Source organism: Mustela putorius, unplaced genomic scaffold (assembly GCF_011764305.1).
Source record: "Mustela putorius furo isolate JIRA1106 unplaced genomic scaffold, ASM1176430v1.1 tig00003834_pilon_pilon_pilon, whole genome shotgun sequence".
NCBI lineage: Eukaryota > Metazoa > Chordata > Mammalia > Carnivora > Mustelidae > Mustela > Mustela putorius.
This window is the reverse complement of record NW_025421987.1, coordinates 135,531,711-135,547,477: the sequence shown is the minus strand read 5'-3', so window position 1 is coordinate 135,547,477 and position 15,767 is coordinate 135,531,711. Positions and strand designations below refer to the sequence as shown.

General features: G+C 45.2%; 1 protein-coding gene across 1 annotated transcript in view; it reads right to left on the bottom strand.

Annotated features, from left to right (window-relative positions):
- ITGA9 (integrin subunit alpha 9) overlaps positions 1–15,767 on the bottom strand; it is a 319,285-nt gene that overhangs the window by 129,148 nt on the left and 174,370 nt on the right. The window lies entirely within an intron of this gene.

The following is a 15,767-nucleotide window of genomic DNA, read 5'->3' as shown; positions in this document are numbered from 1 at the left end:
CATCTGTGTTTTTCCTTCCCACCTTCATTCTTTTGTCTCCCTCATTCTCCCTCCCTTCCTTCTAGTATTTATCTGTCCATCTGTTACTATTAAAGCTACCTTCTCAACTTCAGTGTCAGGGATACATGTCCCAGACTCCTAGGAGTTCACAGTCTAATGGTGGAGCCAAACACGTAAGACACAAGTTGACATCAACATATGTGAAGTGCTGACTGAGAGGGATGAATAAACATTCCTAGCAAGTCCCTTATGCTATGAGAGTACAAAGAAGGGATTCTTCAGGGGGGCGTGGGGGAAGGGTGGGGAGTGTTTGGCAAGGCATTACTGATGGGGTGAGCCATGAGTCCTACAACAATGGGAAGACAGCCCTGTCAACAAAATTGTTGCTAAGCCTGATTATACACACACACACACACACACACACACACAGGCAATCCTTAGTTTTTCCATCCATGGAAATCATATTAAAAAGGACATTGTGAGGCAGATCATATTCTTCCCTAGGACAAATGTCAAAATTGGGGGCAGCATTCCTTGAGTAACGATCCAGGATCCAACAAATCACAGATAGCCTCAACAATGTGTCATAAAAGCAAGGATATAAATTACAGCCATTGCAATTTAAAATCACAGACAACGCTTCCTACTCTTACAAATGGGCAGACATCATAAAATCAGAAATGGAACTGGACAGCTGGATGGGGGCTCACTGGAGTCATCATTTTGCAGTTAAAGGCCAGAGAGGGAATCGCGTCCCTGCGGCAAAGCCGGGCAGCCCTCCCAACTTCCCTGGGAGGTCTGGTGTTCTTCCCTCTGTTCCCAGTGTTCTTAAAATACAGAAACATGCAATTAAATAGCCTAAAATTTGCATAAGGCTTACTTGGCTATCATAAGATGAGAAAAGAAATTGTGTCTGCCTTTCTAGCATTTGGACTGCTTAGAATATTAGGAGGTGTCTCCTCTTTACAAAAGCTATCTGAAGTGCTTATTTTCCTCTTGACAATTTTCCTTAAAATTGGTGGAGGTATTCAGGGTGATTTTGGATGCCTTCAGCAGCTCAGCTGGGCAACCACCTTCTTGGCACTTTGTTGACAATTATGAGAGTATTTCAACTATTAGTGCTTAAAATCACAAACATGATAAAACTAAAAAACCACAGTTGCTCATCTGATATCTTCCTAGAAGGGATATGCACAAAAGTACCAAATAAATTGATTAGATGTGAAGGACATATACCACAAAGCTGATAACATGAGTCATGCCAACCCTCACCCCCCGCCCCCCGCCCAAAACAAAACAGGTACAGACTAAGGTACAAAATGAATTCAGAGGAAAGAAACCACTGTAGACTGAAGTTATCTTAAGAGTTAGGAATTGAGCCCCACCTTAAAGAATGAGGAGCACAGGGATAGAAACAGGAAGTAGATTTCAGGCATAGAAGAAAGTAAACAACAGGTAAAAGGATGAAGGGGACTCCAATAATATGGAAAGGAGCAGGAAAAGCACATCCCTTAGCAGTAAGATGAGTGAGAAGCAAGATGACGACATAGGCTGCATCCAGATTCCCATGAATCTCAAATGTCCCAGTTCTGGGTTGATCTTCTAGACCAGTGAGCTTAACCGTGTTATCTTGAGTTGTCAATGCCAGGCAGTATTGCAACCAATTAGTTAGTAACTAATAAAGTACCAAAGTGAAAGTATTTGCAGCAGGCTAGAGGTGGTTCTTCCCAGTCCCCTGGGGTCTTATCACTGCAGCCTGCAATTCCATCTGCCAGTGTCCCCATCTGTTGCTGAAGGACTTTTCTCTGCAGGCCGGCAGAGTGCCAAACAATGAATTCCCTGATGGCCCTGGAGCAGTCCTCAACCAATAACCAGTGGTGACTGGGGTATAATTACCTCGGTTCCCTCACCTACTGGGTGCAACAATTCTGAAGTTCATGCTCTAGGCCAGTGTTGTCTAACACGGCAGGCACTAGTCACAGGTGGCTTCAGAGCACTGGAAATGTGGCAGCTCTGAATTAGGTATAAAATACATATCTGGTTTCTAAGACTTAGCACAATAAAATAAGAAAAAGATGTAAAAACCTCAATCGTCATTTTCATATTAATTACATGTTTAAATGAATTATTAGATAGGTTAAATAACATCTGTCTCACATTAATTCTTCAGTGTAGCTACTGGAAATTTTTTAACTGAATACGGGGCTTTCATTATGCCTCCACTGGCCAGGACTGTCCTAGACGTTCAGTAAATTCTATGTATTTTACTTTTAACAGTATGGTGGATTTATGCTTCATCTTCAGTGGTACATATTTATTCATGTTACTTGCAAAGAAGAGATCTAAGGAAAATAAAGTACATTTGGGTAAAAACAAAATTATTTAAAAAGTAAAACTGAAAATACTTAGCTCTTGCTTGTACTTGCTTGTAAACACATTTGCTTATAAAACGTTGCAATAAACGTCATGAAATGTCAGAAAAAGAAATTCCCTATGTGTGTTCTTTCTCCGCACAGAGTGACTCTGAGTTTCACCCAAATCGGATGCCCAAAGTTATCCACAGCGCAGATAAGCCTCACGGGTTCCACCTGACATGGTGGGAGACGAGGAAGCCAGCCATGTGGACCTCATCAGTAAGGAAGGTTTCAGCCTGGCTCTGTCAGAGGCGGAACCCGAGGCAAGTCTGAGAGCAACCAAGTCATTTATTTGGGAGGTGGTCGAGAAAACACCAGTAGGTGAGGGGTGGAGTGAGACATGGAGAGAGAAGCAACCAAAACAAGGATGTGACATCAAGTTCGTCACCTCTGTGGGCACCTGTAGCTTCATCCTACTGGGGTTACTGAAAACTTACAGAATGTTCACCTCAGAGTTCTCCCATCTGCAAGGTGAGGGAAGTACTGACATGTGAGTCCCGTAGGCCACGGTCAAGGGCTGCTGCTGGGAGGGAGGGTCTCTCCCCAGCGCCTCTACCGGCTACATGGTGGGCAGAGCAGGCTGAGACACAGAAGCAGGAGCTGTGACACAGGGCCTGCTGGAGGGGGGGTCTTACTCTGGAGTTTTATAGTTGGAAGCATGACCCAGGGAGGGAGGCCTGTCTTGGCAGAGCAGCTCAGTCAATCCTCTTGACCGTGAACAGTAGGCCCTGGAGAAGCCCCACCTCACCCCTGTGATCCCTGCCCTGCTCACGTCCACTCATCTCAGGTGCCACAGGCTCCACATCTACTGACAGTTCCTGCCAAACATGGTATGGGTGGACAAACAACCCCTTTCCCGGGGGCGACTGCCAGGAGGTTACACCAGGGGCGCTGTTCTGGTTGCCCGTGACCAGCAACTGCTCTTCACCGTAGCTACACCAGTCACTGTAGGGGTGGTTAGCTGTCTTGAATATTGCCCCTGCCCTAAACCAGCACCCATTAGAGTTAAACAGGACACTTGCGAAATCTGAGGGGTATGTATTTCTGAGCTACCCTAGTGCAATCCACTCTGGAGAGAATGATCAGGGACCAATTCGAGAAGGCTGTGATGACAAGAAACACAAATTTCCAAGGCCTCCTCTGTAGGGCATGTGCTCTGTGAGGGACTTCTCTCAGCTTCCCAGCCTGGGGAGCCAGCTGTGGATACTTCTGGGGCTCCAAAGGGCTCACACCATTTTTCCCCAAAATGTCCTATGTATGGTGTTAGCATCTCAGCCTCTCCTCACCTCTAGGGGCTGAGAGCTCTTCCAGTCCAGTCTACTCCTGCTTCCGAGGGTTATGCCAAAGCCCCCTGGATTCATTACAGAACAGCCAGACTGGAGGTGTCTCCTCAGTGACCCAGGCAACACCTCTCTATAGTATAGAAAATGAGGGATCTAGACCAAACAATATGGAAACCCATTCTCAGAACCCCAACATTTCTCTGTCTCCAAAGAATAAAGCTGCCAACTTCAGCCATTATAGGTAAGATGCCAGGATGAATGTCCTCACCAAATTCTGTATACACTCAGTGTGGGGCACCATGTTTTCAAACTCTTGGTCCCTTTCTCTCAGCTTGTAATAAGCCAGAGAAGCTCTCCTTTTCCCAAGGTGGTCATTCTCACATGACAGAACTCTGGACAAAGAAACCAGGAAGGACAGCAAGGGATTACGAAGGAATAAGTTCTCACAGAATGTTCTATTGCCATCTCTGAAATTTCTTTCCTACAGGGATGGGAAATGGTTTTGATTTGCTGGCTAGTTTTAGTCAGTGACAGCCTAACTCTCTGGATGCCTGTAGATCTCATTGATAAGTTATTTAGAATTCAAATGCCAATTTTTCACTGCTGTGAAAAATCACAAAAGTTTCTGGATTTATGAGGTTCTAGTGACTGTGGCAAATAGGAATTTATTCCCCTCTCCCCAAAAAAACCCCCAAAAACCCAAACCCAAAAAACTCCACCAGGAAATACCCAAAAAGTATATTGGGTCAAAAAGGTACAATCCTAAATATATTTAAGAAGCCAAATCTCAGTATGTTTTATATTTTAATAAACTCTAGGATGATAGGAGGTGTTATTTCTGACTGATTAACCATCAGTCTTACCCTGTGGTGATCATACAGCCAGCCCCTTGCACCCAGGCCTCGGACAACCACCTGTGGCTTAGAGCTCCAGCCCAGAACCACCTGCTCTAAGCCATTTGATCCTCCCTTCACCAACCAACCTGCTTGAGATCCTCTCATTTCACAGCCAACAACACATTTTACTTTCAGAGTCAGTGACACATCTGGGAGCCGCCTGCTTCAAAGTTCTCCATGCCCTACCTCCACCACCACTCAGCCTCTCCTCCAGCTGTCCTGCCTATGGTCTCCTGGATGGGCGCTGCCGTCATCTGTCTGGGCTTCAGCTGCCTCAGCTGATGTGCTCACATTGCTTGTCCCAGACCCCTCCCAGCATCTATCTCGACATGTGTCTACTTTCAAATACACTTAAGAAAACCTAAACAGCAACTGTCTACTTTAATTTCTTCTTTTGTTTTAAATCCATAACTTTAAGAGGTTTTAATATTCATATCATTTATATTCTCAAGTGCTGCATCAAACGAAAACACGATCATCAAACAGAACATACTATATGTATGCAGGTTTTAAACGTCTCCAAAACTGGGTTATCATGCCATAGTTTGAGACACACTTCACATCTCACCAAGTTTTATAAACCCCTTCTAATCACGCAAAATAGATCCATATGGTTATTAACTACAGATAGAAATCATGAGACACCTCTGTAAGGCACGTCAATGAAAGTTTACGGTGGGTCACCAGAATGATTCCTGGGACTGAGTTTTTGGTTTGAAAGCCACTTACATGAAGCCAGAACTACCTCTATCTCCTGCAAATGTACCCACCTGGGCCAGTTTTATGCTCATAAAGTGAGAGAAAAGCATTTACTGAGGTGATCTGAGTCAAAATAGTGGTTTCCCTAGCAATAGTCAGATAATTAACATAAATATATGGGATTTGAAAAAAATAACAAGCCTATATCCTGACTTTGCAAGCATCAATTTGGTCCTAGATCTGGCTCATTCAGTAACTCATGGAGTGCTAGAAACAGTGTTTGCTTCAATGGGCATCCTTTTTCTAACAAGGCAAACATGAGAAGCTAGAGGGTCGGCCTCCCCCTGCCCCATCTGTTTAACTGTGAAAAGAACTGCTGGTTCTCAGCTAACAGGAATTCAAATCCTCAGCAGCCTTTACTTTAGTAGTTTCTGGAATCACTAAATCTTTGGACATCTGGAACAAATCAGGTCCACTCACTGTAACAACTGGATTAAAGACAAAGAGTACTTGGGGTGGGGGGAGGGCACAAAGGAATTCCCCAAATCTGCACGCCATTCAGAGATGTGATGTCATAAGACCACGATGTGCGAGCCGACCCAGCCATGGTGTGGCGTCACCCTACATGGCACATCAGCTGCTCCTGAAACCCGGCCACCACACACCCAAAATGCAAGAAGCAGATCCTCATTTCACGGAAGCTGGCAGGCCAGATAACTCAAGAGAACCCAAATCGGCAGGGCCACTGTGGTCCCTTGACAAGGACGTCAGCTGTGGCCATAATTTTTCCGTGCTTTGAGCTCAAGGAGCAAATGGGGGACCTAAATGGTCACAGACAATTAAACATGTTGAAATGACAAGCCTCCCCCGTTTGGAAACCTTTTTCCTGTGTGGTGAGGAGCCCTAGGAGCAAGGAGAATATAGGTCTGCCTGCCTGGGTTCTCTGGGGTTCCTTGAAGGCAGAAACAAGAATACACATAGCAGACAGAGCATGTCGAACAACCGTGAATGAGCCCACTTGTCCACAAAGTGGGCACCACATTCACTCCCCAGCCCATTTTCTCTCCCTTGGGCCCGAGGCATTAATTTTCTTGAGCTCATCAAAGTTCTGATGGACAGTTACCTGTGTCTTTAATAAACCAAGAACAAGGGAGGAATGTATACTTTTTAATCAGTATATTTTTAGACCCTAGGAGACAGAGAGTTAGGGAAACCCTCCCTTCAGTGGTTTCCAAGTTTGGTCTTACCTTAAAAAAGAAAAATATAACATGACAACAATTTTATAATGAGATCCCAGTTCTACATAATAAAAATGTTCTGTCTACTCCTGTTAACAAAGCAAAACATTGGCTTCTCCAGCATATATCTTTTCCCATAATCAGGAAAAATTTCTGAACAGGGGTTTTTAGCTTGTTTTTTTGTGTCACCAGATACTCTTGGTGGTCTCCTGAAATGAACGGTCCCCTTACCAAAATGATGTTTTAAAATGCATAAGATGAAAAATCAGATTCAAAGAAACCAATCATACGAAAACATGATAATTGCATTTTAAAACATATGGTTTAGTAATATGTGTTCTTTCTTTGGTAACATTAAGTAATAAGATTTGGCAGTGGGTCTAGTAACTACCCTATCTTTGAAATAGGGATGATAGTAATTGATATTTTGAAACAACTGCAACTTTGTAACTTGATAGGAAAGCATCAGTGATTTCTATGTGGACAGTCAGAGTCCCCCTAATATTTCATAAGCTTTGTTGTCTACATTGATAGTTGAATAAAATATGGCATTCCAGTTTGAAGTTAGTGAACATAGAGATTTTTTTCCTACTCAGGTTCACAAACTTTATGTACCCTATACACAGATCACTAAGAGGATACTGACCAGGGTTAGAGCCTCTGTCCTATAGGAAGGGGAGGGAGTGGGGCTGCTTTAATGATGGGAAGGAGAGGCCATGCTGGGGGAGAGAGGAACGACAAGAAAGCCATTTCTGAAAGGTGTATAATAAGATATTTACAAATGCTGTGGATTTCCTTCACCTCAATTCCACTGTCCCTGGACTAACAATGAGCCATCTTTACAACTGATGAACCTGGGAAGGTGGGCCAGGGAGGTACATAGGTATAAAGAGAATCTTCTCTTTCTTGGCTTAAAAGGCTAAATTTTTTTGTGTTCTTCCACATGAGGAGAAAGAAACAAAAGGAATGCTTTAAAAATTAGCTTTTCATTTTTGTTCTTGAAGAAACACAACTGTCGACCGAAACGATGGCATTCACCTCTTGTTCAAATTCCATTATCACAGAAAATATTCTTTAAAAAGAGCCCAGCAGTCCAGTCAGGACCTGTGCAGTGAAAGCCATCCCTCACCAAGGTATCACCCTCTCCTTTTATCCCTTGTGTCTGCAGAGCCCTCTTTAAAAACAAAGTCCTGGGGAAGAAGCAATCAGAAGTAATCCTAAAAACACAAAATCCTGGGGAGGCTGGGTGGCTTAGTCGGTTGTTTCCAACTCTTGGTTTGGGCTCAGGTCAGAATCTCAGTGTCATGAGATTGAGCCCTGCACCGGGCTCCACACTCTGCACAGAGCCTGCTTGAGATTCTCTTTCTCCCTCTGTCCCTTCCCCTGCTCACGCACTTAGAAAAATGAATGAATGAATGAGTGAGTGAGTGAGTGAGTGAGTGAATAACACAATATCCCTCTCACCACCTGAAGGGACCTCCTACACATCACCCCATAGGCCTGGTTTTTAAAAACCCCCAAAACCCTTCCAATTCCAAGAGGGCAGGTGAACAGTCTATTGGCAACTCTTTTCCTGATATCTGCTAAACACATTGGATTTCATTCCCTCTAAAAACTCCCGTTCCTAAAAAAGAATCAGACTGCCTAGCTAGGCAATCTAAGAACGAACAAACAGGATGTCAGGTCAGTTTCCCTGGAAGCAGTCTCCGACAGGGATTCAGGTGCTTTTTCAAGAGATGCCATGGGGAGCAAGGAGGCTGGGGCAGGGAAGATGCTGAGCAAGACTGTGGTCTTGGGGAGAGTTCCTAATTCACAGGGGGCTCTGGAGCACAAACTGTAGCATGGAATTACCTACACTTGAGACAGGAGCTGGCCTTTTCATCCCCCAAATGGGTCAGTCATTGGCTGAGAGCTGCACTGGGGTGGGTGACACCTCCCAGGCAAGGTGACTTCTGTAAGCGAGGGCCATTCTCCAGACCAGAGGAGGGGAAGCTGTGAGCCCTTAGCAGCTGACACTTATGGCAGCTGGGACTGGGCACGTGCACAGTACAAAGGGTCTGGGTGTGGCACCAATAGCATCCACCCAGCCTCATCATATTTGGGTCAAAATCACCTGGCATGGGGTCAGAAAAGCAGAATCATAAAATCTAGAAGTTCTTTACATTGTATCTCCTTTCTCATGGCAATTTGCAAGGAACCGTGACTTATGGGTGGTCCATGTTAATACCCAAGTCTGTCACCTTTGGCTCTCAGGGAGGGGGCCGGTGACCACTAGGGACAAAGCCAAAGGCTCGTCCCTCCTTGGCCACAGTTGTCTTGGGTTTTGCCTCTGTGGAGAGCAGCAGGGCCAGAACAAACTTAGGAAGGATGCTCACGAGGAGGCGTGTGCAGGACAACAAGAAGGGTGTGTGAGGGAAGATTTACTTTGGAAAACAAAACAACTACGTGTCCTTGGAATCTGGCTTTTCATACAGTAATAATAGTCTGCTCCAGGATGGGGTAGGTTAGTAACGGTGGCAAGAGACCACTGACCCAGCCACAGAATCAACCGCAAACACCTTCGCAAAGAAACAGCATGTGGCTTCCCGTCCACTCTCGACTTGAGAGGTGAGGGGTCTAGTTACTACCTTCTCTCCATAGTTCCTTTTCTTAGCTTAAAAGTCCAAGGAGAGGGAAAGCAACAGCCATATCATTTTGATCCTGCTGGAAAGATGCTTACACATAAAACTTCCAATGGCCGGCTCTATTTGGAAGCCAAGGAAAATATTACCAAATAAAATTTTATTAGGTACACCCGTGAAGTAGACCCAGGCTCCCCAGGTTGCTCAGGAGGGAGGTGGGCTATGGGCAGGCACGTTCCCAGGGGCTTCCGCGGTTGCCATGGTTACTCTGAAGCCCTGCCTTCCATGTACTTTATGGATTCCCTATCCTCTCATTATCCAGATGGAAAATCCCCATGTCTGCTCAGCATGCAGAAGGCCATCCCTGAAATCCAGTATTTGTTGGGATAGATTTCTGCTCCTCGTGTGTGTGTGTGTGTGTGTGTGTGTGTGTGTGTGTTTGTCGGGCGTGGGGGAGTGGGAGGGATGCCTGAAAACGAAGTGACCTCCCCTCCATGTTTTCAATCTGCCCAACAAGGGAACATGGTCAGTTTCTTAAGTGGTGGCCAACTGTCCCCAACCTTGCACTGAGACTGGTAGGCCATTTAGGAAACTACAATTCAGATCCACCCTGAGATAGGAAATTCCTCAAGTCATTTCCACTTGGCTAGCAGCGTACTGGCCGTCAGAGACTGCCCACGTTCCCCAAGTTGCCATGGCCATTTGAAGACACAAAAGATGGGTCTAATGGCTAGGACACTGGACTTGAACTCAGAAATCCACTAGCACGTGTTTTTCCTGTCACTGCCATGTAACTTTCTGTTGCACCTCAGAAAAGTGACTCTAGTTCCTGCCTATCAGCTTCCCATTCTGCCCCTGAAATGCTGTGGCTGCCAGTACATACACACAAACCACCAACCATGAACTCCTGCAAGCTGGGCTTATTTTTACCCTGCCTAGGTTACTCTGTAGGACAACAGAGAGGGCATCTCAGAACCACAGAGTCACCCTCTGTGCTCATCCCTAGCCTGTCTAGAGCCAGGGTTCCAAAGAAACACAGCTGCTTGGCCTCACTCCACTCAGGTTCCTCCCAGGATGACGGAGGAGCCAGAGGTCTTATCGTCTCTGCCTGGGATGTGCTGTGGACACATCCTTTACCTGACTTTGCTGCTGTCCTCCGGAAAATGGGAACAAGGCTCCCAACCCTGTGCTTGGCTTGTGGGTTTGCTCTAAAACCCAAATGCTCTTCAGCATGTGGGCATTATGTGGTCATGTTTGCTAGAGAAGGACAAAGCAGTAAGATACAAACAAATGTGATAGGTAATAAAGTTACCATAGTAATGGAGAGTGTTGGGTATTTGGCAAAACACTGGAAAGCAAGCCTTCTCAGGAAGTTTTAAAGGGAAGAAGCCTTGGGGCCAAAAGGTGCTCTAACACTCCTGTTAGAAACTCCAGAATATGTTCATCAACTGAGATTCTTTGAGAAAGTGGGTGTAGCAGACATAACCCATGCCCCTGCCACTCCCCTCGGACTGTTTCAGTCTTGCTGACTTCTAGCTGCCAGTGTTTGCATTTTTGTATCCAAGGGTCTTTTTCTAGAACCAGACAAGGCTGCTGTCACAGGCTGGTGGTGCCAGGGAATTAACTTTCTCTACCCTCCCAACCCCAGAGTAGCCCACAACCAATGACTGAGAGTCAAATACCCCAGCCCCTTGGCCCCTCTGATGCAGTAACGGTAAGGTGAGTGTTTTCCACGGTTCCCGAGCATCTCCTTGCAGGATGAAGCAGCAGCCGTCCACTGTGATAGCTGGGTATGATGAACGGACTGATGGTTTCTCTCCACTCACATCCCCTGTCATGTGACATTGCAGCTTCTCCCACCAGGAAGCAGAGTTTATGTCCCCACCCCTTGAATCCTGTTGACCCTGTGACTTCATTTTGGCCAACAGAGTGTGACAATGAAACTAGACCTCACGAGTCCTTGTGCCTTGCTGTCCTAGATTTTAGATACCTGCCCCACCATAAGAATAAGACTGAGCTTGCTGGCTTGGGGACAAGGGACCACGTGGAGGCCAGTGAGAAACCCTGGCCAACGATAAGCCAGTCATCACAAACAGAGGCAACCAGCCAACCTGAACTTGGCTGCAGATCTGTGAGGGAGCCCAGGAGACCAGAAGACCCAAACAGTTGAGCCCAGCCTAAACAGATGATCCACAGAATCAAGAGATAAATAAACAGTGGTTTCTCCAAGGCATGAAGTTTTGGGGTGACTTGTTACACAGCAATAAGTAACTGACATGCTAGTGTTGCATCGTGGTGCAGTAAACTGTCCTTATTTGTTTCCACTAAGCCTCGTATAGCCGTAGCCAGGGCTCTGTTAGTATCTGTCAAATAAATGAATATACTAGCATCGTGTCACTTCCTGCCGGTGCGTAGAAGCTAGGCACTCTGGAAGGATACTGCCTCCTTCAAGACCCTCCCTCCCCCGCTAGTGTGTGAATGTCTTTCTGCTTGCCTGAGTCGGCTAACTACCTTCCCCAGGGCCCAAATCCTACCCTCTGCCTAGGTAACTCCCACAGAAAGACTACCCACATGTCCACTCAGCCTTGAAGTGTTCCTGAAATGTGGGAGACACACCTGCTGCCTCCCATTAGGAAACCCACATCAGAGCAAAAGCAAAGACTTATTCCAAGAGAGACGAGTGAGGATGAGCAATCCTTCCACTCATTCAAAAACTCCTATTCATGGGAGCATTTCATTTTTCTTTCAAGAATAAACCCTCAAAAAAACCATTCCTGTTTCCAGAGATTCCAGAAACAGCAACTGAAAAAGCCAGCTGCTCCCAGTCAATAAACTTCTTTTGCATTTTTCTTCCAGATCTGGGACAGACAGCAAAGGAGAAAAACAGTAAATCTGAAGGCTAACATTCTGGCCAGGGCATAAGTTTTCCAGGTTTCTGATCAGCTCCTGCTCACCTTCCTTCATAAAACAACAACAATGATGGCGGCTTTACAACTGAGGAAAGTGCTGATGTGACAGCCACATGTTTCAGGTCAAATCTGAGGCCCTCCATGGAGAGGAAAATCCAGCCTATATGGATTAAAAACGTGTGACTCAATGCAGAGATCACCACCGACCAGGCAGGATAGGCAGCGACTATCTCCAGAGGGGAACGCTGTGGTGTAAAGCTTCACATGTCCGACAGCTCGTGAGGGAGCATGAGCAGGGACAGATGGAAGCCCTCTTGATAACGGATATTTTAACCCATCCACCTCCTTTCAGGATGGGACTTTTCACAGAGGACTTTCTCTCCAAGGTCTCCAGGCTTGATACTTCTGGTCCAGAGCCAGCGGGTATCAGACCCCAACAGCCACTGAGGCTAGTGCATAGGAGGAGAGCAACATGCAGAATTAGCCACTCCTGGCTTTAATGGCTTGAGCAAGGAACCTGGCTTCCCCAAGCATCTGTATCTTCCCCACTAAAAAGAGTGTAATAATATTTACTTCCTAGTGTCACTGAGAGGATTCAACAAAAGACTAATGCTAACTCTCATTTGCTGAGGGCCTATTATATGCCAAGCACTTTTGGAAGCACTTAAATGTTTTAATTCATGAAATATTTGGAATAACTTAATAAGGTGTTGCTATTATTTCTCTTGTTTTACTGATGAGGGAACAGGCACAGAGATGTTAAGCAACTTGCCCAAGGTTGCACAGCTGGTAAGGTATGGTGTTATCTAAGTATACTGATGACCCTCAAGGGCATGCAGGGCATGGTGGGCATTCCATAGACAGGGGTCTCTTCCTCTTTATCAAACAAGACTTTACTTCTACCGCATGCTATGCAGTTGATGATTCTGGCCACTTTGCACTTTTGAGAAGAATAATTTGTTTCAGGTTCTAAATAGTTCTCTGGGTGCAGCAATCCTAGTCTCGAAGGCTGATTTTTTTCATGGATGGAGCTACCTGTCTCACAGCCAAGGATTCTGGGACATACACTTGACCCCACATCTCCACTGTGATAATTGCATTGTTAAAGCTACCAACATAGGACCATTACATGTGGCCACTAGATGGTTCTTCTAACTTCGTAAATATTTACTGTGTCTTTTCACTTTCCCTAAGAGTTCTTTCATTATTCAGGTTGGCTGGCCAGAAGGCACTGAAATGTTCCACTCATCTCCTACGGGAGGCATAAAAATATATACGTATGTATTTTTAGATCAGCTGCCATAGTCTACATTTCTTTTTCTTTATCTTGATCACAGGTGCGGTAATCTTAGATACTCTGGGTATTCAGACAGACAAAACAAAACACAGTTGCGTCATTTTACAAATGGGAGTTTTCAGCTCTGTTCAATAGAAACAATCTGGACAGCCTCATCCAGAGGAGGTGGGGAGCTGTCCTCTCCCACCTACACAGTGCATGCCGGGAGATCATGGCACACACACCAGTCATGTCCGCAGCTTGATGCCCAGTGTTTCCCTGATTTGAACAGTTACGGGATGTGCATCCCACCCAGAGGCAATCACGGCTCCCACCTGGGGCAATCATGGTTCAACAGAGCTCAGTAATAAACCAGATCAGCTCAGTTCTGGTTCAACAACCAAGACTTTGTCAACCAAATTCAGACCCTGGTTTCCATCAGCAGCTTAATGCCTGTGACTTCCCTCACTTTGTACCTGGCTCTACGTGAAGGTCTAAGGAAAACCATCATTTGGTATTGTATCTCTCCCCACCCAATTACCAATTAATGTTTCTTTGATGACTCCTCTGGGGACAGTCAGGGGCCCAAGATACAATGAGGGTTTAATGCGGGATCTAGACAAAAGGCTATTTTGAGAGACCAGGGGAGCCTCCTGGGAAATAAGTCATCCTAAGGACAGTACCATAGCTTTCATCCAAGGGCACCACTTCTGAGATTCAGAAAATCTCCTTACCCAGTCTCTAGGTCCCATGTCTAAGTCAAGGATGATGGAATTAGCAGAAAGGCTGAAACATCCCTGGAAACTATAAGATATCAGGAAAGAGCTGTCCTCTGCTTCACGTGGTAGTGCAGACTGTCTTTTAGGTCCCAGTTCACCCCTCCATGAACTTAGGTCCTCTTCTCTGTGACTTTGCAGTTCCTCTTGTTAAGGGGGAAGAGAATATTTTCCTGACTTGGAAGTCGGTCATATGACTTGCTGTGACCAACAGAGTAAGGCTCAAGTAACAGTGCACCAGGTCTGAGCTGGGACTCTAAGGGTTACTGCATGTTTCTGTTTGCCCTTTGTGCTGTTGCCAAGGCATGAGGATAAGCCCATGCTAGCCGAGTGGTTCCAGCAGGACAATGAAAGACACATGAAGCAGAGCTAAACTTGGCCACCCAAACCTAGCCTAGATCAACCTACTCTCTGCTGAACCCCAGATGCATGGACAAGTCAGCCAAGATCCAGCTGATCCCAGCCTGGACCCGCTAACCTTCAGTTAACTGGCAGCTCCATTAAAAGGGATGACTGCTGTTTTAAGCCATTGAGTTTTGAGGTGCTTTGTTACGCAGCCTTTCTCTGTGGCTAAAGCTCACTGGTACACTGGCCACTGTAACTGTTCTCAAATTATCAATTTCTGGGCCCACAGAGCAGACCTGGTTCTGATCAACACTCCTGAGGGGCAGTCGAGGTTGTTTTAACCACCAGTGGCTTACTGACCATGAGCCTTGGGTTTTATGTCTTAATTCAAGAAATGCAAAATGGCACAGAGAAGAACTTGACTATGTCCATCAATGGGCAGCTGGAACATCAGGACTTCACTAACCTAATACTTAACCTTGGAGCAAATGAACATTTTCCCACCACATAAAGTTTTCTGATCCAAAACAAACTTCCAACATTTACTGTCTGCCTCACGACAACACAAATTCATGTGTTTTTGTTTTATGTTACTTTGTCCCTAAGACACTTTTTGGAAGACCTATTTAAAACTGAAAGTAATGGCCTGATAATTTGTGAACTTTCTTTAGAACTGGTTTCTCCAATAACTGCAGGAACTTCTTTACCTTAAAAAAATTCTGATATCCACTTCTTTTATTTGAAGTCATTTTCTCAGCTTGGCAAAATGTGTGCCATTTTAATTTACCACATTTATCAGAAGTCAAAGTAATGCTAATTAACGTTTAAGTGGCTTGGAGAAGTATTTGTGTGTGTGTGTGGGGGGGGTGTGTGTTATATCATCTTTTGCCCAATAAATGAAAACAAAAGTAAAAGAATCTTAGTATTACTTTTTGATAAATAATAGATAATTTATCAACCAAAGTGTGTTTCAGTGCAGTCACTAGTTCATAATGGGATATTTCTTACATCCACCCAAACTTAACTCTCATGGTTACAAATAAGGAACATAAAATGGCATTTGGAGAAGTATCAAAAGTGAGGACAGTTTTTGAGCAATGGTAATACATGTATGGACAGATGTTCCAGCCCCCAGGCTAAAACAAACGTTCCAAAGGAACTGTCTTTGAAAGGAAACCGTTCTCTGAAATGTGGCCAAATGATTCAGGACAAGCACCTTCATCCTACAAGGTGTCTAAAATAAAAGGCTGGCAGAGAGGAAACAGGAGGCCTCTGTGTGGTTTACCTTTGCCAGGAGGACTCTCATACTG